Raw genomic sequence first — 23,549 nt, 5'->3', positions numbered from 1 at the left:
TACATAAATAATACATAAATTTTTCTATTTGAAAAAACTAAATTCAAGAATAAAAATTAATGTAAACCATAAACCTATGTAAGCCTGATAATCATTCTCAAAGTTTATGATATTTCGTTTTCGAAAACCATATCTCAGTTTATTTTATTCAATTTCAACTTATGAATACGCCAAAAGCAAATTCGGAATTAGTACCCAATCCACGCTTGTGAGTTCAAAGCCTGATATTTAATTCAATTCTAAGATTATCGCTTTTAAAGCAATGAAAAAGTATTATTATTCACTTGAAATATATCCAAATTAATTTGTGATCTGTTTTTCTAGTATATACACAGCTGATAATAAACTTTATTTATAAAGTCGGGATCCCGCCAAAAGAAGGTCAATTATATAGAAAGAATCAAGGTCAATTATATACCCTTACTGAAAAGAATTGGGAACACTTCATTCAAACCATGTAGTTAAAGTCCAGTTAGGTACCTCATTTTTAATTAATAATGTGGAAAAAACGTATTAAATTTTTAAAAAAACTAAATTTACGCCGAACATTCAATTTACGAAAAATCCGCCATTAACTACAACTGCATGGTGTAATAAGAGGACAAAGTGTACAAGCAGCAAAATGCAACAGAATAAGTTGCAAAAAAAAAAAACTTCCAGCACCATCTGTCAAAAACGTTTAAACTTAAAATAAGAATTTTTAGGGAGGAAACGAAAGCCCTGTAACAAAAAACTGCTGCTAGAATTATTTCTCTTAAAATGAAACTTTTTTCCGGTTTTAATGTTTTGAAAATCGACATTTATATTATAAATAATGCCATACATATACTTTAATATGATTTGCACTTAATACTTTTGTTTGCAACAGTTTATGATAACTGTCAAACATGCAGGTATCGGCCTAAATTAGGCCGTTAAATACAATAAGTTAATCAGAGTTTATGGCGCGCGAATATTCTGATAAACTTCAAAAGGTGCTCAAAAACTAATTATTTATCATAGCTATATAAAATTAATGTTTTCATTTAGAATTCATCCCAATTGTTAAGTTACACAGATTTTTTTGCTTCAGATTTATTTGAACCACAATTTACGAAATTCAACTTTTTTAGAAGATGATTACAGCCGCAGTTATTTATCTAATTGCCGAAACTCACAAACATATTTATTTAAGGAGAAACTATTAAGGAAAAACTCAATATTGATAATAATATATTATTACCGACAACGTATAGCTAAATTGTAGCTAAATCTAAAGCCACTAACTGACCACGATGCTATAAAAGATCGATATTTTGTTTGTTTCTGCTGTAGCGAGTAATAGAGAGAGAAAATATATTTAAATTCGCATTTGAACCAGAAATATCTTTATTAAATGGATTCGGGAGATTCCTTGTTTGAGATATTGGTTTTGCCAATCTTTACAATCTTTCGCCAATCTATTGATTTTTTTATGTACTTATATAAATACCAAAATTGGCAAATACTAGAAAAGTTAACTTTGGTAGTAATATAACAATGAGATGAAACATGAAACAAGCATAGTATTTTTAGCAAAAGTACCGTTAAGTAAATAGTTTGCTTTGGTATCAGTACTATCGACGCTTTTCTTTGATACTTTTTCGATGCTGAGAATCAGTATTTGAATGCAATACTGTGCCACTATCTCATACTCAATTTAAAATGATTTCTTCAAACTCAGTAGTGGTAAGCAAAAGATAAAAAAATTAATAATTTTGCTAAAAATTAATATTACAAAAAGAATTAACAATTATACACCAAATTTCGTATCAGAAATTTACAGTAAATGATGTACCAAATTTCGTATCAGAAATTTACAGTAAATGATGTAAAAAAGTTTTATTTTTAACGATAGAAATAAATTAATAAAGATATAAGCTGATAACGATATCGTTATCAGATTAATATGACGTAACGATCAGATTAATATGACGTTTAGGAATGATTAGATAATTAATATTTTTATTTCGAATTCCTCAAGTGCTAAGTTAAATAAAGTTATTGACTTAGTAATGTTGGGAAATATAATACTAAGTTAATTAATTTTACGTATTATAGTATAATTATTTACAAATTCCTTATCTAATTAAAAATTTAAATTCAGATTAATCTAAATTAAATTAGAAAACTCAACAAATGTGCTTTATTTAAACTATTACTTTACATAAATTCACTTACTTATATAATTACCGAAACTGACAAATGGGGCTTACGAATGTATAAATGAATTTCAATGATAATATTATATACTATCGATAACTCTAATCTAAAGCATGTACCATTGTTTAATGATACTTCAAAGTATCGATACCTTTCCCGATAGTATTGAGTTGCATCAATGCTTTGTTTCGATGGTATTTGTGGTAAAATTTCATTTTGAATACTTTTTCGATGTTAAGTACTAAAGCCTGTTTTTGGTGTTATTTCAATATATAGTTAGTAAAGTTTCCTTTAAAACCAAAGGCAAAGAATGAAAATAAAATTAAAATTCTTAACCTAATATTAAAGAAAGAATCACAGATTACACCTAATAATTCATCAAACATTTGCATCACAAAACGAAGAAAAGTTTTATGTTAGCGTAAACTAATGAAGATATCAATTAACGATAAAAATTTTCGTTTTGCAACATTTGTTAAAAAATAACAGTGGATAAAAATTTATATTATTAGTTCTATTTTTTGCCATTAGTTAATTAATTTTGTGAGGAGATTGAAAACTTAATCATTTCTATGCTTACGCACAACTAAATACTACATGTAGTTTAACGCTGTTTGCAATTAATTATTGGACAGAAAAACGAAATTAAGTTCAGAACCTTTTTTATTACATTTACTTTCGCTGTATTAATGTAAGTCTAGTAATTACAAAATTTAAATATATTTCATATATGTTTAGTATGATTAACTTTTTCACATTCTTTAAATATCTGAAACAATTTATTTGAAAATTAATGGTCAGTAATTAAAAAAATGAAGCAGAAATACAATGGAGTAAATTAATTATGTAAAATATTCAACTTCAGTTGTATATTCACGAAATTGACCGATTATATTATTATTGAAAATTTAATGAATTTTTATCTCATGTATGCAATCTTCAAAGTAGGTTCGTAAAAGTATTGCTAAGTTAATTTAATTAAGTTTTATTGCTAAGTTAATTTAATTAATTAAGTTCTCATTGCTTTAAATAAACCTTAATTTTTTTGGTTTGCGTAACGCTATAAATGCATCGAGAAAAAAAAGTATGCTAAAAATTACCAGAATGTGGGAAAATTTACCTTGTTTCTGGCTCTATGGGAACCCAGAAAGCGTATTAATATTTACTGAAGTGCTTTGGTAATGATTTTGGAAAAATTAATAATAAAATATGGTTTTATAATCAGTAACAGAATATTATAAATGAGGAAAAATTAGGTAATTTTATCTTCGTACCTTAGAGCATAGCAAAAAAAAATCATTTAAATTTACTATACCTTTTTATATTTAATAGTAAACGTATGGTAATAATACCTACGTTTTTGGAAAACAGAACTTCCGATAAGAGGTTTCCATATGATTAAAAAGATTACCAAATGAAATGTTTAAATACCGTATGTTTTCGTTTTATTTGTGGGTTTTTTTACTAGAAATTTCATTACCGTAGTATAGTATTTTTACCCGAATATTTTTCCGTGAAAAATTACTTGTAGTTCTGAACATTACTTTACGTTGTTGACGTTACATTGGGCATTATATATTTAAAATATTATAAAAGAAGAACTAAATAGCCTAGCTAAATTTTTAAATTTTTCCTGGAGTAATATCGATTTGAAATTTTACATTGTTATTAATATTTTGGCTACTATATAAACATTAGCGAATCAAACAATTTTAAATTCTTAATGAATAAAGTTAAAGCTTGTTATTTAAATTAAGGTCTAAACATCCTTAAATGTTTTGTTATTTCACAAGAAATGTGTGCTATGGCAAGCCTTTGAAATTAAATAATAATTAAGAAATTTTATTGCAAGAGATCAGAAATTTTCTACATCAAGCTAATGCTATAGTGCAATTATAACTGCAGAAATCTCATGTCTAAGTTCTTGCAATAACCCTAATTGAAGCTCATTAAGAAATTTTTCACTAAAATGTATCGAATAAGTTACTTATTTCATGTTTGAACACATTTTTTTAAAAAAAAATAAATACTGTTAAAATTAGTTTAATAAAAATTTTCATATCTTTAATTAAAGATGAATTTCCTATTTACCGCAATAAAATTTTAAAGTAAGTTTTGAGATTTTATTTAACTGTAATTAATCAGTTATCAGTAATTAGAACCAATTTCTAGTACCTTTTTACAACTGAAACAAAACATACAAAAATCTCTATTTTAGTACGCAGAAAAAGAATCCTGGTAAAATTACTGTAGTGTAATGACATTTCTTGTAAAAAAACAAGTTTCTGGTAATAAAAATTATAATATACTGTTTTTAAGCAATGCATTTGGCAATTTTTTCATTTCATATGGTAATTATTACTGAAAATTCATTCTGGTTTTCAAAACATCTCACATATATTGTTAATATTAACTCACATCTAGTAAAAAATACAAAACTGAAAAGTAAATTTTACCTAATAAATGATTTTTATGCCATGCACTAAGGTAATATGACAAAATTACTAAATATTACCTCATTTACCAAATTTTATCACATATTATAAAATTATATTTTATTGTTAATTTTACTAATTATCACAAAAGTGCATCGTTAAGAAATACCTAAGTTTTTGGTTTTCCTATAGAGCGAGAAACACGGTAAATTTTACTATATTCCGGTAATTTTGACCTTACTTTTTGTTCAGTGTAGTTAAAATTTTATGCTAATCACAAAATATAATGTTTATTTAAAAAAAAGAAGGAAAATTTAAATTATCTGAAGATTACTTTTTTTAGCGTTTGTGGCAGTGGAATCCTAAAATCAAACTTTTTACTAGTTTTCAACTAGCTAAAGTGCTCAGATCTCTATAAGAGCTTCAAGTCTAATGAAAATGTGAATTTCAACCATTTTCATATTGTCACAACCAAAATTTATTGAGATAGTATTGGCGACTATCAACCTATGCCAATTTCGCCAAACTGACATTATGGATTCAAGCCATTTTTTGGCCTGTAGAAGACTAGAAAGAAGCTTTGGTTCTCGAGGAGATCACCAAATTGTGATATATTAGGAAACAATAATAATAATGATCTTTCAATGATCAAACTTTAGTTTCTAAAATATTAAATGGAGCTCTGATATAGATACAAGTTGGAATATTTTTTACCCGTTACGAACAATCTCCCTAACAATGTATCAATGGTTGGTATTTATCGTTAGGGAAAATTAGACTTTTTTCGAAATAGTTGGAACATTCGAATTCAATTGCAGATCTGTAGTGGTTAACTATTTTCAATTGTGTTCTAATCATCAGAAGCAAATTTTTTTTAAATTGCAATTTATTTCCAATTAAAAATTGCGGGTTATTTCCGAGTTGCTAGACTGCTCTAGTTTAAACTGAAGCTTTGCGTCTGATGATAATACAGACTATTACTTTTTTTGAATAATGCAGGCATAATTTTACTTTTTTTTAAAGTTTGATAAGTTTTTTAACGAAGTAAAAAATATAAAATAAAGAAACCATGAAATAAAATGTCTTAAAACAGGGTTTTTTTAAAACAGTTTTTAAAAAAAACTCATTTTTGTATCGCTTAAAACTTACACTGAGAAGAAAATTATGATCAAAACTGCCAGAAAATATACCGTGTTTCTGTGTCTATGGGAACACCAAAAGAACAAGGTAATGTTTGCCGAAGCGCTTTAGTAAAGATTTCAATAAAAGTAAAAATAATTCATGGTTTTATTTGATAATTTTACAATATCATAATTTTTTCAAACAATTTATCAATAATAGTAATAATAGTAATTCTATCATGACATAGACAAGACATAAAATCCATTTATTCGGTTAATTTTTTCTTATAAGTTAAATATTTTTTATTAAATGTGTCGTAATAAGAACTACAATATTGAAAACAAGAATTTATAATAAACCGTTACCATAAGAACAGAACAATTACGAAATAGATTTTTTAAATACCACCTATTTTCGTTTTGTTTTATTAACCAGAATTATGTTTTTTTTCACCAGAATTTGCATAACTTTACAGTACGGCAGTTTTGCAAGAATGTTTTTCCTTATGTAGGGCGCAATAAAATTTCACTTACCACCCAAAATTCCTCTTTACGACTTTTATAAAGAATACCCATTATATTTCCAGTTATTTTGAAAAATATTTTTTAAATTTTTATTTAATTATTTTGGTTTTTCTAAGAAAGTGATCTTATTTGATGCAAATATTGTATCTACTTGAGAAGGATGTTTTGGACATTATATATCCTGGATCGTTAATTTGGCTTCATAATTTCGAATAGAATTTCAGAAAGGCCTCTGGATCGTCTGGATATCATCATGATTACCGATGCATAAAGGCAAGCATGATCTCAGAAGGTAATTGTCAATGGATGATTGGTGAAGAGCAACTTTAATTGTGAAGAGTTACTCTGGTGTGCATTCTGTACTATTTGCATTGGGAGAATGAATATTTTTCAATTTCATTAAAATTTGATACGTTTGATTAAGGGCAATTTTGTAAAGTCTACACTCGTGTCACATTAAGCTGGTGAAATGGCTTATTAAACTTTTTTAACATGCTTTTTGTTGCTTTTATTAATATTATTTTAATCATTTCAGAAGGAGATCTACTTTAACTAGAGTTCTCCAGAGGAGCACAATTAAAAATGTAGAGCACTCTACATTTTAAAAATGTAAAGCGTCGCACAGAATATATTTTAGTTTAATAGATTTGAATACGTCAAGTAAGAGGCATTTTTCGTAAAATATATTCAAATGCACGCCACATTAAACTGACGAAAACATTTAACAACTGTTGACGAAGAAATTTAATAACGTTGGTTTATTTTTTTTATATCTGCGAAACGCATTCTATCTGTTTCACGAGTTTTGTAACAATTATATGCAAGAGTATTTATTAAAATGAAATAAATGTTTTTATTTATTTATTTATTCTAGTAACTTATAATATTTGCCATCACTGTTTAAACCTTCAACAAGCGTTTCTGGACGAGCAAATATACATCGTAAAAATATTTCTGTTTATTAAAATTGTTACAACATCAAACAGAACATGCTGCCATCTGGTTATTAGATATGAAACTAATATATTAAACAGTAAAACCAGAACAGAAATTTAAAAGACAAAATTATTGTTTGAAATCTAAGTTTTGAGAGTATTTTAGTAATGAATGGATTTTATGGATGGAATGGACGACATACCATCAACAGCAATCGGATTCCTGCCTTCGGGATATGAATCAGAACTTATGACCATTGGGCAGCTTGAGACGCAATAACAAAACTTTTCGCTATTTATTTGAAATTTTTTTAAGCAAAGTTTTTGCGTTAACTATCACCAAGGTTTGTAAAAAATATATATATCTGACACAAAACAGAAATATTTCATAAACTAGGAAGCTCCGCCCCTTATTCATTTCCTTAAACCTACTGCCGTGGTTTCTTCTCATTCATTATTGAAGATCAAAGAAAGAGAATGGTTTTGGTTCATTTTTCACAAAAATTGAGATTGGAATGCCATCGGCTGTACTTTCAGGAAAATTTTTGCAATTCAATAACGTGAAAACAACAGTTCGTGTCCATGCGCTAATTCGTTTTTTTTCTTCCCGAAATCACCTTTCATGTACATAAACAGCACTGTCTCCTTGATCTTCGAAATTATTTTCCCTTATAAGTCAACTAGCAAATATTATTTTGTTATTGTTAAAATATTTAATTATTAAAAGTTTATTAAAGCATATTTTATCATTATTATGTTATTCGTAACTAAATGAATAGATGGCTGGAACTATAACCTCTTGCTTACAATATTTTACATACAATGCTCGCACTAGAAGAAGTTTTTAACCTCTCTTCAGTCTTCATATTTTTGAAAATTTCGATATATATGTTTGGTTTTCTATTTAGAAATATCTAATCTGTTTCTTGCTTTTATAATTTGTTCATTTTTTGTTACTTTATCCATCAAGACTAGAGCGAGCTGATAAAATGAAAATTGCAAAGAAGAAATATTTTTCTACAACTAGAGATAATTCATTTTTATTTAAAGAAAAATAATGAAAAATAAAACACTTAAAAACGAAACAATTTCAAACAAATAGGAATTTTGAAATAAAAAAAAACTCTCCTGCATTTTATAATTCAAAATGGTCAGATCAACACGTCAAATTTCAACTCTGCAGCTGCACTTTAGAGAAAAGTAGACCGGCCAACATGATTTTTTTTTACAAGTTTAACAGTAAATAATTCTAGAACTAAAATTCAAATTTTATTTTTTATTCCATTGAACTTCTCATAATTTCGAGTTTCCAATTCTTGTAGATTTTAAGCTGCAAAGAAAAATTTAACGTAAAGCAAAGTGAGAAAAAAATCTCAAAAGAGCCTTTAAAATTGCAATAACATTCGAACAAATCGTAATTTTGAAGAAAAAATTTTTTAAGTTCATAAACAAAAATTGTCTTTTTAGCATGTCAAATTTCAACTCTGCTATTGAATTACTGGGGACTGCAGAGTGACCTGTATGGTATACAGCTTTCTATGATGAGAAATTTTCTATACAGTTCTTATACAAATTCATGCACGCATCAATAACTTAAACTTTCTAATTTTATAATTCGTGAACTGCAAAACAAAATGTAAGGTTAAGTTGAGCACACGAGACAGCGGTTGTAATGGTAACTCTTATCAGTTTTCAATTTAGCGAAAAACAATTCAAGTACTATTTCACATAGTACTATTATGTAACCATTTTTAAGAAGTTTCACGAACATCTTTGAAAACATATTGAAGTGAAGTTACGTTTTTTTTTTTTTTTTTTTTTTTTTTTTTTTTTTTTTTTTTTTTTTTTTTTTTTNTTTTTTTTTTTTTTTTTTGGAAATAAAAAGTTTCAAAAACATCACTGCAGTGTTTTGAATTGCTTAGCTTTTTTTTATTTTCTATTCATATTCTCTAAAAAGAAGTCATATTTTTTTCATTTATTAAGATCCATTTTAAGTAGAATTTTTTTTTGGCTTATATTGTTTATTAGTGTGTTTCTGTTTACCGAATATAAACTGAACTGTGCTCAAGGTATCACTTGGTAACCAACCAAAAATTCTGTATACTGACAATGAAAACAATTTTGTACAGTTAAAAATAGTTATAAAATCATATGTTCTTTAAAACTGTAAAATTTTCACAAAATAGGGTATTAAACTCTACTTTTCAGTAAACAAAAATTATTGCTTCTTTTAAAAATATCGCTTTATGAAGCCATTTGTTATTCAAGTACTTTGTTAAAAAAGGGATTAAAATTATCTTACGCACATTTTCCGAAATATTTTAAATGGAATTGTATTTGAAATATTTTATTTTTGTTTTCTGAATATGCTTTTTATAATATTTAGAGCTAAAAAAGTTTTTACTACAAAATCGCATATCTTATTTCTTTAAAAAATATATAAAATTTCTGCTTTTTAAAAGGAAAAAATCTAAGCAAATTTGTTGCATACGACTACAGACTCATATTTTCTACAGTACAATATTTTTTTGGATATCTTTTCAAAACAATTATAGAGAAATTTTATTTTCAAACATCGTTTAGCGTCATTTCCTACGGAGAAACTGCTGCTTTATTTCATAAAACTAAAATCACCTATTGCTCTACTGAATTAAATATTTTCTTTTTCTGATTTATGGATTAACAAATATCTTAAAACTGGCTAAACTAAATGTATTTTTATCGTTCATTAGACTAAAACTCTGCACTTATTAACTAGAGTTTTGTGATCATCATCCTTTAGCCATTAATATGAAGTCTTAGTATGTGACGATCCCATCACTAGATCAAAAGTTATTTTGGGAGTATAATTTTTCTCTTTTTTGCACACTGTACTTGTACGATACTAAACAATTCAAATATTATGAATACTTGAAATTGATATTATATGCAAATTTGAATTATCTTGAACACCAATAGATCTGCAGATTAATGAATATTCCTTTGGCATTGGACATACAAGATTATTCGACTTAATTCTCTTAATTAATAATAACTAAAAGAAGTTTAAATATTATTTCTTTAATTAAATAATGCATATAAATTGAAGTTCTCCTTGAATGGGAAAGTATTAGTTTAAATTTTGTTTTGAAACTGCTGTAGCCACATTGAACCCTAGTATGCTAAACAATCCAAACATTATATATACTTCGAATTGATACTGCTTGTAAATTTCTGGAACAGCAATGGATCAACAATCTCATGAATATTCCCTTAGAAACCCTATGCGTGATCAAGATGCCATCATAATTAACCATGCATGAAAGAGACCACGATCTCAGAAATATATTGTCATGGGGACAGGATTTTAACCCCTATTATAAAATACTACGCAGGGGAATAGGTTTGTAATCATTAAAGCCTGCATGGATTAATTCCTTCAACTGTATTCAATTAAGCAATGAGAAGGATGGTTTATCTGAACATTATCGTGGAAGATTTGCATGGTTATGCTTTTAAGAAGTTTGTTTTGAATTATCGAATTCAGTTTACTTTGGTCATTTTAAAACAAAAGATATAGTAATTTAAATGACGGTAGGTCAATTTGAGTCTATTTACACAATTATCCATATGACGCAAAAATAAACAACGATTATGCCTTAATTGCAATTCACGACAAGTATTAAATGGAAAAAAAAAGTGCTTTTTAAATTTGACCGTTCGTGACAAAACAGAAGTTTCGATGGTGATATTTGTTTGAAAATAGTTATTAGTAAAAGAAAAAATTGTTTCAAAACTTTCTTCATACATTTTACTATAAATTAAATAGAATTAGGTAAAATCATTATATACGTTACATGCTTTTGGCTCGATTTTGAAAAATTTCACCAACGCCAGAGTGACGCGTTTGACGTTTGTCGCTAAGCTCAAGTTCAACCTCAAAATCACACCACGAATTCCAAATTACGGATGCAAAAGGGTTAAAAGGAAATAATCCCCTAAGTTACACCAAATCTACAGCTACAGATTGAAAATTTCAACGCCGTACCAATGTCGCTAAATTCACCGTGCAACTTATACTAGTATTAAGTCTAGAATTCATCTTAACGTAAGAAATTTCATAAGAGTACATAAGAAACATTTCGTAACATTTCGTAAGAGTTACATAAGAAATTTCAATGCAGAATGTAAGATAACTGTCCTAACTTTCACTACTACGAAATTGAACTCAACATCAAAATTATAATCAACATACTTTATTTATTAAGTTCTGAAATTGCAGGAAATGAGCAAACATTAAATTGCATACAGCTATATACACGCCTCTTAATCGCCTTTTTTTTTTTTGAAATATTTCTTAAAAATATTATTTTGTTTATGAAATATAAAATTTTTATAATTTTGTGTAAGGATATTTTGTCATTGTATTAATCTCAACAAAGAGAACAATTTTTTAATTTGAAAAATAATCAATTCTATTTGGAAAAAACTCTAAGTATATACTCTTGGAAATACAGAATGCATTGCACAATAAAAAGTAATAAATGAGAAGTAATTTAAAGGCTGCCTTATATTATAACGATGACCATATAATGTATAACAGTTCAAATTAGACGTTTCAAATTATACTAAAATACTTTATAACACTTAATGCCGTTATTTATCTCTTTTGATCTTTTATATTTTCAAAACATTTCGATATAAATGGTTAAGATTTTATCTGTTCAATTTTTGTAACTTTGAAAAGAATTAAGGTGCAAGCTTATAAAAAAATTAAACCATTTTTTAACCGTTATTTCATTTATTACCATTATTATTTCCTTTTTTATTTTTTTTTGTGCGGTACCGGTAGAAAAAGGCGAGCGATTGAAAGAGTCAATTTGCAACTTTGTTGAAAGCAAAAGGTAAGAGAGAAATGTTGAATGGTGTATGAATCAAAATTTAATTAAAGTAATTTGTGGGGTCATAAGAACTTTCCCTCCGGTGTCAAAATATGAGTCATCGGAGTAAAGGTAAGTTATTTTGTATTCTATTTAATAAATATTTTAATATATCGTAATAATTTAAATTGTTCTCTTTTTAATCATCAAAAAGCAGCGTTTTTCCCAGTAATAATCGCCAACTTGGCGAAATTTCAAGAGGTGGGCCATTTTAGAATTTTACCTAGCAATAATTTAAGCAGTGTTAGAATAGTTAGTTATATGTTAAGTATTTATTTAGAATTTTTATTTATCGACATAAAAACCTAGCAACAAATGATGGTTTAGATTTATTTTTGAATGACTAGCATAAACATTGCAATGGTGCCACATTTTATGCCAATTATTGGGGACAGAGCTTGCCTTTTTCGGGAAATAGCATATATATATTATATGATAATCAAGTCATAGCTCAAAAAGAAGCTGTACCGCACGTAATGGAACATTGTGATGAGTTTTCTACCTCATCTCACGACAAATATGGAAGTAATTTTACTACATCTGCATCCTACTGTGCTGCAATGTCCTAAACTTATACTTACCGTTATTTGTATGATTTACTGGTTTCCCTCATTTTAAATCATTTGACTCATTTTAAAGTTTTACTTAAATTTAGTATATAAGGAAATTTGTCAATATCGTGGAGATTTTTTCAAAATAGTTGAAATGAAATTAAAGTACTTCCGCGCTGGCAAAGCCGCGGACAGCAGTAAGACGCTGCTAGAATTTAATTAATATATAGTTTAAAGCGAATTTAGGTGTTAGTATTGGAGTAGAGGTTGAAGAATTACAGTGTCTTGGTTACCATTTACTGCAAACTAATTTTGAAAGGTGACCAAGCTGGTAACGAAAGATGGCTAGTTAGTAAATATAATACTAGATTTGGCAACGAAATAGTAATCCATTTAATCGACAAAATTGTGTAAATAATAAGAATACATAAATTTATAGACAGCAGTATTGCACCAAAAATGAACCGTATTCCTAGATTTGGGAATAATAAGTGATAAATTTACCTGAGAGGGAATTGCTTAAATAAATTCATTGCCTGATTTACAGTCAAAAATACTGGACTAAAATATTAGTATGCATAATCTTTCCTACATTTGGGGATTATATAGTTATTCATTTAATCGAGAGATAAAGTTGCTCAACCAAAAAATCTGTTGACAAAATTTGTTGACAAAAATGTTTACCGCAGAATATTTAGAGAATGAGTCACAATTGCATGTTTCCTGCCTCGAAGAAGATAAGAGATGCTGCTAATTGTTCCTTAGAGAGCTTGAAAATGAATCTTTATTACAAAGAAAAGACACCTAATTGGCGATGTTTGAGTTTATGTAAACAACTCATATTTTCTAAGATGATGTTATTCGCTCTTTTTTTGTTCCAAGCTGAATTCAAAGGAAGAATTAGTTGAGAAAATGGAATCTATGTTTACTTTTATTCATAGCTGTAAAGCATGAGAGTTATTGTTTAAAAGAATATTTTATACACTTTCTACAATAAATTGTCGAATTTTATAGAGGGATGTTTTGTTAACCCCTCGGAGAAAAAAAATCTCAAATCTTTCTCAAAAATTACAAAAAAGATCAGCCACCAACCTTAGGAAGTATGTAAAAGCTTATAGCTTTGAATTGACATCTTTTGTCACCTCAATGAATCAAAAATTCAGAAAATTTGACCAAATTTAAATGTTTAAAATTCAAAAATTTAAAAATTGGCTGTTTCAAGTGACTTATCTAAATTTTGGTATCAAGTAGGTGAACGCATGACATTTAGCGATAATTTTAAAAATAGGTCACGTAATATTTTTAATATACAGTAACTTTCAAGCATTACTATATGCATAGAAACAATAACGTTATATTCATTTATTTTAAACATTTTTAATAGAATTTTAACAGCATTTTTCATTAAGAGGCAGAGTTAAATTTATATTCATCTTAATGATGATTAATGGACATTTTTTCTGCTCTGTTCTTAAAATATTTAAAGTACTTGTTGTTTATTGTTGCTATTTGCCATTGCCAGCAAACCTGATTGGGAAACCAAGCGAATTTAAGGCAAAGGGTACGTTTACTTTTTTGTCAGTGGCACCATCTATGGCCAAGAATACGATTTCGGCGACACACGCGTCACAGTCAGCTTTTTTACCAAGCGGACCCATTCATACATTCATTCATTCATCCACAGATTTTAATATTGATCTGAAGCAGACAATTATCAATGCACAATTCAGTACTCCCAGAGGTATTGATTTTCATGGGAACTTGGAGGACTTTGTGACCCCGACTAATTCACAGTGCACTAGTCACCATTTAATGCATGGAAATTTTTCAGCCGGCGGGATTCAATCTCCTGTTCTTACGAACACGAGTTCAACGTCCTGCCAACTAGGCTATCCCGGTCCCCTTTAAGGCACTTACAAGGGAAACTAGGGAAGTGTGACTCGCCAATTTTGAAATAAACTAGTGGGATGTATGCCTTATGAGGAATAATTTTAGGGAGCAACATTCGTTTCGGCCCATAGAAGGTCCTGTAAGAGATAAAAAATAGTTCAATATATAGAAAAATCGGTATTTTATTACTTCAATGCAGACTATTAGTTATTGTAATTGTCTCATACTCCAATTAATTTGTAATTAATTGGATAATTAATTAATTTTCTAATTAATAAATCAATCAGAAAATTAATTATTAATTAATTATTATTTAATTGTTAATTAATTATTAATTGATTTGCAATTACATACTCCAACTAATTTGGAAAGTTTTTTGAAAAAAAAATTTAAAAAATTCGATGAAAATTTTTTTTTTTAAATTAACCTAACAGGTTTTTCTGAAAAACTACAGATATATAAAATTTTCAAAATCAATTTCGACAATCAATATGCATTATATAGTACGTGAAAGTACCACAAAATTAATTAGAGTATGAGACAATTACAATAACTAATAGTCTGTATTAAAGTAATAAAATACCGATTTTTCTATATATTGAACTATTTTTTATCTCTTACAGGACCTTCTATGGGCCGAAACGAATGTTTCCCCCTAAAATTATTCCTCATAAGGCATACATCCCACTAGTTTATTTCAAAATTGGCGAGTCATACTTCCCTAGTTTCCCTTGTTAGACACATTTGTTGCATTCAACCGGTCATATTTGTATTTTTATCCCGAGTTACCGAAAATTATTATCGAAATTATATTATCGAAAATTATACTTAATTATATTTTACTTTCTTTTCGTTTCTTTCATAAGCCCTTTTACTCGAAATTTTACTCGTACATGGAGAAAAAAGAATTTGGCATAATTACGTCACTGATTGGTGATGGTGTTTCTGGTTAAATAAATAAATAAATAAGCATACTTCTGATAATTAGAACCAAAATATATGATATTTAAACCTTTCATTTGGTAACTTTGCCTCCCATGCGGTAATGGTGTCCCGGAAATTCCAATTTTTAAAACACAGTTCTTATTGCCACTCACATTTAGTAAAAAATACAGAACTGAAAGTAAATTCTTACCGATTAATTACGCCATGCTCTAAAGTATCATGATAAAATAGCAAATTTTACCTTAATTAGTAAATTTTATCCCCTACTTTAAAAGTATATTTTATTGTTAGTTGTGCCAAAATCATTACCAAAGTGCGTTGTTAAATATTACCGAACTTTTTGCTGTCTCCATACTGTTCCCAATTTAATTATTTTCTGGTACTTTTAATCATATTTTTTTTCTCAGTGCAGTTTGAGAAAAAAAATCAGTGCTTGAATCGGAGTGCTGAATTTTTTTTAAAATTTTGTTTCAATAAAATATTTTAAAACATCTTCAGACATTTTAATTACTCGATGCATTATAAAACAATATTTAGCTATATTGGTTTATTAATTTCAAACTTAGTCAGCCCAACTGAATAATTAATAGAGCATTTTCTGCTACATTCTAGCCACTCTCAGTTTCTTTAAATGGTATTTTTATTAATCGAAAGTATTGTTTCTAATGCTTCTGTTATATTTTCGTTAATCTGGATTCGTACCGTTAAGAAGATGTGTAATCTCTGGAAAATAACTGTACCTTTTTATTTGTTTCTTTGGAAGATATATTTAGCATTTCCTGATAATATGTATCCGTCTTAGCAAATCACAATGTCACAGAGAAAAAACAATCTGGTAAACGTATCGCACTGAAAGGTAATTGCCTTTAAAAAAACAACAACATAATTCTGATTAATTAATCCAAAATATACGGTATTTAAACCATTCATTACTTATTTTTCCGTTCATATGGGATCGGTTTAAAGGAAATTCTGGTTTTAAAAATCAAACATTTAGTAAAAAATATGAAACTAAAAAGTAAATTTAACCGAATAAACGGTTTTCATGTCATGCTCTAAGGTATTATGATATAATTACCAAACTTCACCACATCTATCAAATTGTATCACACATTATAAAACTTTAATTTATCGTTAATTTTACCAAATTTGTTTTCAGTGAGTTTCAGTAAAAATTACAGAACTTTTTGGTGCTCTGATAGAGCAAGAAATATGGTACATTTTACGATATTCTGGTAGTTTTGATCATATTTTTTTCACAGTGTAATAAACTCTCAAATTAAAACTTTTGAAACTTACATATTTTAGATAAATATAATAAATAAGTAGTCCTCCGATAGCTGAAAATTTAGACTAATTTCGTTACAAATCCCATTAATGTACTAAATTTCTCTGTCCTTATTGATGTCATAGCTGTGGTAATTGCCAAATTTCTTGACAAAATAGTCTTGGGTGTCTTAGACTAACAAAACTTTGCTTTAAATTTAAACTTAAACAACATGAAAAACATGTTTAAAATTCAAAGTTATTAAACATTTTTCTTCTACGTAACTGGAATTCCAATTAGGTTTGATATTTTATGTACTAAAATAATTCAACTTTGCATCTCTACCACTGACCTAGATTTCCGGAAATCATTTCATGTTTTGCAAAATTCTAATAATTCAGTTACTGATATTTAAAGCAGTTTAAAATATCCTAATAATTCAATTACTCATCTTTAAAGTATCGCATTCTTATCAAATATTTTTAAAACTATTTTCTTTAAAATTCTAGATCTTGAAAGTCGGGATACCTCAGTTTAGGCCCAACAGACCTGTTTCTTATCCATCTCCTCTTTTATTGTGTTTTATTTAAGTTTGTTCCCCATCTTCTACTAGTCAATCCCTTTTTTCCTCATTGTAACTTTTTAATTTTTTCTTCCGCAATTTCTGTTTTTTCTTCGTTCATTCTTCGATTGAGCACTTTTGAAGAACCTTCGTTATAGTACTGAAACTGTAGCATGTAAAAGTTTTAAAAATATTTTTTGTGTTCTTTTAATGTTACTTTGCCTTTTTTAAGACGCAGCACCAAGTTAAATCTATCTTACTTTGACGATCGAACCACGGCTCTTCCGGAACAAAATCTGATGTTACAACAGCTGGGCTACCACAGCCCTTCTATATAAAGCTTTGCTTATAACTCATTTAGCAAAAATAATCTTGAAACCTTAACAAATATATGAGATTTGTAATGTACAGGAACATTTCATATAGCCTCAGATGATTTTGTAATTGTTGTTGTAATTGATGATGCAAAGTTTTGTTAAAATGATATAAACTTATATAAATTTCATTTTGTATCAAGACCACTTACGTAGAAGTTATTATGTCATATTATTTTCAAATTAAGTTATAAAAGTATTAATAGATAGCAAAAAAAGAAAAAAAAGTTAAGAGAAAAGCTAAGATTAATTTTTCTTCTTCATTTAACAACTTAAAACTTAAAATTGATGTTCTTTTAGAATTCAACAGAACTTAATATTTGCCAATTATCCTACCTATGAGGCTTTATATTTTCCCTAATGTGTGAGAAATGAAAACGCTAATACATTTCTTGATATCGAAATATTATTTCAAGGAATTTTTTATTCATAGAATTTATTTTAAGTCTATGTGACAAAATTCTAGATTAAGTATATTGCTTTCTGTATTTTTTAACTAACACATTTTTTAACAATTTTCTCAGAAATATATTTTTCCATACGATTAAGAAAAATACAACAGAAACATTTTTAATCTCTGATATTCTTGATCCCTTTAAATATATCTTCTCTGGAATTTTATACTTACTCCAAACATTCAACTTGTTTCTTATGTACATTTATTATTAAAAAATTTCTTAATAAAAATAAAACATTGCATATCGGTTAGGTTTTTTTGGGGAACTTAATTTCTATATCCACCATTTAAATGCTGACAAAGTGTTTCTAAGAAGTTTCTTAGAATAACAAAAGCAGCGTGAGATCCAACTTATAAAACAACATAATTATCAACCAAGCTAAGAATATGCAGGTGGGAATGACAATAGAGAAACGTATGCTTAAGTAATTGGCGCTTCTGTTTATTCTTAGAAAACAAATTTCGAGTTAATACGATGAATAAAAAAAGTATTAATTTTTTTCATGCTTAAACACGTAGTTATTATTAAGAACAAATTTTTATACTAAATTTTATAAATAAATGTACTATATGTATTCTTTGCAACAGATTGTTACATAAAAATTAAAATTTAATAAATGAAATTTTTCATTCTCTTAACACTTTCAATTAGGATAACATTTAAATCAATCAATTTTGCTCCTACGCCATTGCAACTTCATCAAGAAAAATTTGATTTTTTAAAAATTTTAATTTGAAAGTTATAAAAGTTCATTAAATATACAGCTACAGCACCAAACGTTGCTTAAGAACTCAAAACAGTTGTTTTATATTCATTATTTTAATAAGATACCGTGATTGAATTTGTAATAAAATTTTTAAACTTATTCACTGCTGAATAATTTTAAAGTGGAGAGTAAATATCTTTATCATAATCTATTGTATAATAAGATAATATCAAATGATCACCAAGTAATATATGCAAATAAATAAAAGAACACACACAGAAGTTACGAAAGTTTAGTTACAAAACTTTTAATTAATTTTAAATAATAACCGAAAAAGATTGTACCAATAACAGATAATAATATTATGGGATATTGAAGAGATATGCTAATATTGCTGATAAACACCGTTTAATGAGGAATGTACGAATAAATTGCGAGTAATAAATTTTAAACATAATACGTTTTTATTTAACATTTAACTTTGTATTAATTGAAACGTTATAAGTATTTTGCTATTATATTTTGATTATTAAGGATCATAACTCAATTGATAAAGGTATGTGTAGTAATAAGAACTTAATTTTAAAAACCAGAATTTTCAGTAAACTGTTAAATTATGGACAAAAAATTACTAAATAAATGGTTTAAATACGCTTTATTTTGGTGCTTTTTAACCAGAATCATGTTTTTTTTTCTAGAAATGTCATTAGTATGCAGTAGGACAATTGTATCAAAAACTTTTTTTTCAGAAATTTTTTTTAAAAGAATATTATTGAAAAAAAACAAGCTCAATTTTAAAGCTTCTTTTCAGTAAATACGTAGTTAAATTTTTATGATAAAAAGGAAAGTGATTATTTAAAAAAAGTTTTCTACAATCATGACTTTATAAGCGTTATGAGAAATATAATACTTCTTTCGCACTGTTAGAAATGTTTCAGAAAAAATGGGTAAATAGCAATTTATTTAATTGTTACTTTACCACATTAAACCACAACAGTCAAGTAACCATAGATAAGATGATAGTCAAACTGCTAATTGTGAGAAAAACCGTTCATTGATTTCACCTAATAAGGTCAAACAATCAGAACTTTATCGCACTAACTAGGCCCACTTAGGTAGCTTTGTTCCTTTCAAATGGGTACATATATTATAGCCGAAATGACTACTCTATCAATATTATGACCGACAGAACGGGGTTTCGAGTGCCAGCGTTGACATCGCAATATTTCCTTAATTTCCTTCGACCCAAGGAGAGTTTCTAGTGTTCAGCACTCTTCAATTTGTGACCCTGAACTATTAGAATAAGATTATCTCATTCACGCATGAATGGTAACTCTATAAAACTGCTGACATATTTCCAATGCCAAGTTAAATTTCTGTTTTACGATTTTGAAAACATCATGCTAGGTAAATGGCTAAAACACAGTATAGTTTTTATTGCTTTTTGACAATACTAGATAAAAACGGTTTAAAAACCATAAAGGTAAAAAATGTTCTTTTCCGGAAAGTTAACAGTTAATTGGATGAACAGACTGCTGCCAGTTGTTTTACCCTAGTTTTAGAATGAAAGTTCTAGCAGCGGGATAGAATAAAAGTTTTGATTGGACTGAAGTTAAATTCCACAAAAATTAATAAATTTAAATTTTTTACCATAATTTAAATTTATTTGAATTCTAGAATTTTTACTCCAAGTATAAGCTGAAATTCATATGTATAAGAAAAATATATCTTGTTTTACATTAAATTGCATATGAAGAAATAAAATTTGATAAACTCTCTTAATAGTTTTTCTAAAACCAACATTCTTTACGCATGTTTTTCTCTAACTATTCAAGTTTCTATCGATCTAAACTAAGAATTCGTCATTTATAGTTTTAGAAAAATAGTTCGGTTTTGGCTATTATTATAAATATTTTTTTTAAATAAAAAATTTTAAAAATCAACTTTTTTTAAAACTTGAAATAAATAGAAATTAATAAACATCTAAAACTACATTATCGAAAACAGATTATTTAATTGAAAAGAAAATTAGGAAAAAGTATTAGATGCCGCAATTAATAGAATTATTTTATATTTATCAGAAATTAAATACGTAGTTACATACAAAGTCAATATACAATACAAAGTCGTTAATGCAAAGATGACTTTGTATTGTATATAATAATACATTATATACAATACAAAGTCGTTAATACAAAGTCAAATATGTTATGCCGAAAGATATTTTTTTATTCGTTTTATTTAAAATTATATTTTGAATTTAAAAAAAATCATATTTTTAACTTGGTAAAAAATTATATTTTTTTAGAAAAGGGAAAGCTATATCAAAATTAGCATATAATAAGTTTTATTTACTATGTTTGTTTATGCAAGGTTTATTGAAGGGGAAGTAAAAAAACAATATAATGCAATTTATCTCAAATTAGCTCTTAATAGTTAATTTCAATCTCTACCACCAATCAAGGAAATAAAATATTTTAGGTTGTGTAGTTTCCATCATAAATTGCAATACCGCCGTAAAATCCTGTAAATTATTACCCATAAAAGCATCGTAAATCATTTATGAAAGAACGCATGAACGCATTGCTTTTTTTTCCTATTATTTTATTACTTCTTTAGATTTTCTCCTCTTAACATGTATTTGATTTTTCTGGATTAATGTTAAGGTTTAGATAGCAGTAAATATAAGAAAACTACAGCTTGTAAAAAAATATTGTCGACTACTAAATTAGTAAAATATGCAAATCATTCAATGAATATTACTTTAATATATATTTACCCTTTAAAGTACACTGTAAAATTACTGTGAAAAGTACAGGTACTCAGAGTGCCGGTACGTTTTACCGTAAAATCTGTTTTTACTTGAAAAAACGGAACATTACGGGAGAAAAATATCTGATATATTATATTTTATGCAGTAATAACTGCAGTAAAATAACTGAATCATTCTAATTAAATAAATATTAATGTAAAAATTACGGTATAATATTTTACCGTTAAATATTTACTGTAAGAGTGGTGGTACTTTATATCGTAATTTGATTCGAGATTTTTTACAGTAGCAGAAAAATATTACTTTTATGGATATTTCGTTATTTTATCGAAAATATTTCGTTGCATTTATGTCAAATTCTCTTTTTTAAATTTTACAATATATTTTATGAATTATATCATTTTAAAATATAAAATTACATGAAGTAGGGATTTTCTTATGTATTGCGCTAATGAATTTTTAAAAATAAATCATGAACATACTGGTTATTACATAGTGTTCACGAACATTATTAGACACATTACATTAATGTAACAGATATAAAAACAGTTGTCCTTACTATTATTAGTAGCATTCATTTTAAAGAAGACAATGTATCAAAACGTTACTAGATACTTTTAAAAAAGATAATTTTACATGTTCAAAAATATTCTTGAGGGTAACTGTCCAAAGATTTTTATAAATAACGCTCAAAAAATATAAAATTAGATTTTGAACTATTTCTATAATTTTTTTTGTTCTAATTTCCATCTAAAAATCAAAAGACTAATGTTTGTTAAAGTGTTAGGTTGAAGTATCTTCTAGTATCCTTCTCAATTTACTATTCTATTTAATCCTTCTTAAATTTCGAACCTTTTGTAGGTAACTTATTAATATCTTCAAAGCTGCAGACATTTCTAACAATTTAATGTCTAGATATATTTTAATTTTAAAGTAAATAATTAATAAAAAGTTAAAATTTAAGAAATATATTTAAGATTTCAGAAATTTATTTTTAACGCTTTCTTGTTTAAATAAATGTTAAATAGATTTTTTTTAAAATAAATATTTCAATGAATCATTATTTTGATTGTAAAATTTGTTTAGTTGAAAAAGTAAAACGACACAAAAAGGAAATTTGCATTAGACTAATTATAATATATTTTTATTGCATTTAGGCGTACTTTTAAAATAGAAAGATATGTCATGTTTAATTCAGATATATTCAAATTTTATGGAACATTTGTTTATACATTTTCACTTCGAAACTACACCGTTTTGAAACAGTTTAAAAACTATTAAAAAAAAACGATAATGTTTTTCTTAACATTTTTACATAAAGCAAGAAAACGAGGAACTATAAAATTTTTATGCTGAAGAGGAATTAGCATAAAAGTCGAAGCATTTTTTTTTTCAATTTTAAACAGCTATTTTTAATTCTAATGTTGCTAAAAAAAAACAGTTTTATGTTTCCAAATTAAAACTTTTCGTATAAAATATTTTCGCATTTACATACAAACCTTATTTAATAAAAATTTTATTTTTTTTCTAAATATTTCATTTCATTTAAAATCAGAAATGTTCTCTCTTTCTTTCTAAATCTCAAAAAGCATGTTTTAACAAGTGAAAAATATACTTCTATTCAATTTCAATTATTTGTCAGGAAACTTGAACTTGCAATATCAACAACTATTATTAATAAAAATCAAATGATTTTAAATAAAGTAATATGTCACATGTCTTAACAATGAGCAATTACATACTTGTCCTACCAATATTTACTTTGATTTGCCATTATACTTATGAGCAAGTTCATGACCAAGCTTAATAATTTATTGTTAATTATGAATATTTATTATTGTTTTATTATCAATTATGTATATAATTCATTGTATATATATATACAATGAATGTAATATATATATATA

The 23,549-nt window shown here is 26.8% G+C and overlaps 1 protein-coding gene across 1 annotated transcript in view; it reads right to left on the bottom strand.

The window, feature by feature from the left end:
- Positions 1 to 23,549, bottom strand: part of LOC107438572 (uncharacterized) — an 86,516-nt gene that overhangs the window by 60,669 nt on the left and 2,298 nt on the right. The window lies entirely within an intron of this gene.

Source organism: Parasteatoda tepidariorum, chromosome 6, assembly GCF_043381705.1.
Source record: "Parasteatoda tepidariorum isolate YZ-2023 chromosome 6, CAS_Ptep_4.0, whole genome shotgun sequence".
Classification (NCBI taxonomy): Eukaryota; Metazoa; Arthropoda; class Arachnida; order Araneae; family Theridiidae; genus Parasteatoda; species Parasteatoda tepidariorum.
The sequence above is the reverse complement of the archived record's forward strand: the minus strand, read 5'-3'. Positions and strand labels throughout refer to the sequence as shown.